This window comes from Otolemur garnettii, unplaced genomic scaffold (genome assembly GCF_000181295.1).
Source record: "Otolemur garnettii isolate 467f Iridium unplaced genomic scaffold, OtoGar3 scaffold00032, whole genome shotgun sequence".
Classification (NCBI taxonomy): Eukaryota; Metazoa; Chordata; class Mammalia; order Primates; family Galagidae; genus Otolemur; species Otolemur garnettii.
Window position 1 is genome coordinate 1,790,763 of NW_003852427.1, and position 3,356 is coordinate 1,794,118.

At 43.3% G+C, this 3,356-nt stretch overlaps 1 protein-coding gene and 1 pseudogene across 1 annotated transcript in view; both read right to left on the reverse strand.

Annotated features, from left to right (window-relative positions):
• PBRM1 (polybromo 1) overlaps positions 1–3,356 on the reverse strand; it is a 159,019-nt gene that overhangs the window by 32,710 nt on the left and 122,953 nt on the right. The window lies entirely within an intron of this gene.
• Positions 2,169–3,356, reverse strand: part of LOC105886955 — a 1,834-nt pseudogene continuing 646 nt past the window's right edge.

The window sequence follows — 3,356 nt, forward strand, 5'->3', positions numbered from 1 at the left end:
TCACAGCTCACAGCAACCTCAAACTCTTGGGCTTTAGTGATTTTCTTGCCTCAGTCTCCCAAGTAGGTGGGACTACAGGCACCTGCCACAATGCCCAGCTATTTTGGGGTTGTAGTTGTCATTGTTGTTTAGCAGGCAGAGGCTGGATTCGAACCCGCTAGCTCCAGCGTATGTGGCTGGCACCCTAGCCACTGAGCTATGGGCGCTGAACCTAATATATGCATTTTCTTTTTGGTTTTATCTCAAGATGAAGTAAATATATGTCTTATTGTATGCCTGCTGTCCTGCCTAATATTACTGGTACCAACTTTCACTCTCCCAGCTGCCTATAAACCAAGTTAAGTTGTTAGGCCTAGTGGGCCTACGCTAAGACAGAAAGGTGTCAGGCCTAGGCTATACCAGTTAATTCCTGGCAAATTTCTGGACCTGCAAGCTTTCAAAAAAAACTGAAGTAAGTCTAGTTTACTCCCAAGATAAATAGTAAAGTACTAATTAATTTCTTGCTTCTGGCTCACTCCAAATTTCTTGCTTGGCTAACTCCCTGGGAAACAGGTACCAACTGTTCCCAACCGACTTTTAAACAATAACAGGTGGGGAAAGTACTAAAACTCAGATGTATGGGGGGAAAGTACTGAAACTAAGATGTATAGGGGGAAAATATTAAAACAAAGATGTATAATGTATGACTAATTGCAAAATTCTGCTTCTGTATAAAGCTTGTTTGCTACCCTACCTGGATATACCTGGACAGCCTGTGTACCAACCAGGATATAGACCAAGCTTTAAAAACTCGACACTTAAGCACTTGGGGCTGCTCTCAGAAACCTCATGTTGGGACACTGAGGCAGTCGCTGGTTAGCTCTTCAATAAAAGGACTCCTCTTTAAATTTAACTTGTTTGGCAGTGTGGTCTTTGTGGAACTCCCGGGCACAGCAAAGTAAAGTGGGAAAATGTAGGTTTTAGTTCTGGCCTACCCCTTAGGCAGTAACTTCACCTTTTTGAAAATATGAGCAACTTTCTTACAGGGTAATGTTGAGAATCAAATGGTATCTTAGTTATAAAACTGGTATATAAATTGTAGGAAGCAACACACTCTAATAGGTGTCTTCAGAAAGGAATTAATACAAATCATGTCAGTGAGAATGGAGGAGTAGAGAACTTCAAGGGTCATTTTTTCATAGAAATACTGGGAAAATCTAGGAAAAACTATCAGAATCAACTTTATCAAAACTCTGAAAAACAGTCAAAGGTTTACAACAATTAAGGAAATTAATTTTTTGAAAAAGTGACTCGGGCGGTGCCTGTGGCTCAGGGGGAAGAGCACTGGTCCTATATACTGAGGGTGGCGGGTTCAAACCCAGCATGGCCAAACTGCAACAAAAAAATAGCCGGGCATTGTGGCGGGCGCCTGTAGTCCCAGCTACTTGGGAGGCTGAGTTGAGAGAATCACCTAAGCCCAGAAGTTGGTGGTTGCTATGAGCGGTGTGACACCACAGCACTCTACCAAGGGTGATAAAGTGAGACTCTGTCTCTACCAAAAAAAAGTGACTGAAACTTGGCAGCTTGGTGGCATTTTAACTCATCCTCACCCTTACCGTAGACCCCTTTCTGTCTCAGCTGCAGTCTTGAAGAAGGCAGCCTACATTCCTGGTATGAGTTTTTAGTGCTGGAGAGAGCAGAGCAGTCCTTATGCTTAAAGAATTGTGATTATCAGGGTGGCGCCTATGGTTCAGTGAGTAGAGCGCCAGCCCCATATACCAAGGGTGGGCTTGAACCTGGCCCTGGCCAAACTGCAACAAAAAAATAGCTGGGCATTGTTGCAGACACCTGTAGTCTCAGCTACTCGGGAGGCTGAGGCAAGAGAATTGCCTAAGCCCAAGAGCTGGAGGTTGCTGTGAGCTGTGATGTCATGGCACTCTACCAAGGGCAACAAAGTACGACTGACTCAAAAAAAGAAAAAGGGGAAGAATTGTGGCTATCTATTTTGATCTGTTAGGTGGCTTCCTATAGACTAACACAAGGTGCCTGCCTTTACTTTACCTACCTTGGAATTCTATCAGGTTGGAGAAATAGCTAAAGTATAATTATTTTGGGTTTTTTTGTTTTTTTTGTTAGTATTTTGTATTAAGTTAAAATCAAGTGTTACTTTTTGGAAAAAAATACTGGCACAATTTGAAGTCAGACATTATTTCTAACCAAATTATATTCTTTTGTCTGCCAAGATATCTTGACAATTTTAATATCTGAAGGCAGGCCTATTTGGTAATCTCAGCAGTATTCTGGGCATAAGATTTTAGATGGTTTGTTGACAAGGAAATACTTATTTAGATGGCTTTCATCATGCCAATTAGCTTCTATGTCATTTTTCTTGTCCTGGAGGATTCTCTTAAAGCACTCCTGGGTGATATTGAGAATCTGAATGGGCGTTCCTCCAAAAATAGCCGCGTGGTAATAAAAACCCCCCTAGCCGAATGGGATGCTACTGACTTTTCACGCCTCTCGTAGGTAAATTCATTAGGATCTACCTTGTACCACCAGGCCTGCAGCTGAGCCACTGACTCGCCCAAGGTCTCCACCCCAAATTATCTCCCCACGTCCATGCAGAAGAGGAAGTCAACCTCATGCTGGATGTGGGTCAAAATGTGCTCCCCGATGATCTTCATGTGCATCATACTGATGTCCTAGCACCTCTTCTCAGGCTTGATACTTCGAAGGAACGCAGAGGACCTAGCTCTAACAGAGGCATCTTGGAGACATTATTCACCATGATGTAAAATATGACTTTGTGGCCAACCATGAAGTACCTATCAGCAGATGCTATGAATTCCTCCAAGTAATACTCAAGGTATTTTCAGATTGCAAAACCCGTCAACCCCACGGTAATTTTCTGCTTGGCATAATAGTTTTGTAAAATGGCGCTGTTGTAAGTGCCTTCCCATACAATTGGTGCCTCCCGGCTGGTCACTGTCACCACCTCCGGGCGTGTCTCAGGAGTAAACTATTCCCATAGCTGAAGCTCTTCTTTGTCGTCTTTCTTTCTTTGTTCCTTTTCGCTTCCTTTTTCTTTGTCTATATCTTCTTCCTTTTTAGTAAATGTGGGTCCATTTATTAAACCAGTTTGGAAATCATCAACCCATCAGAGCTCTGCCGTCAACAACTTCAGGGTTCTTCTGTAGCAGGAAACCGACGCAGACAGAAGACTCCAGGCACCAGCTGATTAGAGGAAGCGGGTTTATTCGGCCGGGGGTACTCAGAACACCAGCATGTTTCCCAAAACTGAGCCCCCTAACTCAATCTCTTGCCTCTTTTTTTTTTTTTTGAGACGGAGCCTCAAGCTATCCCCCTGGGTAGAGTGC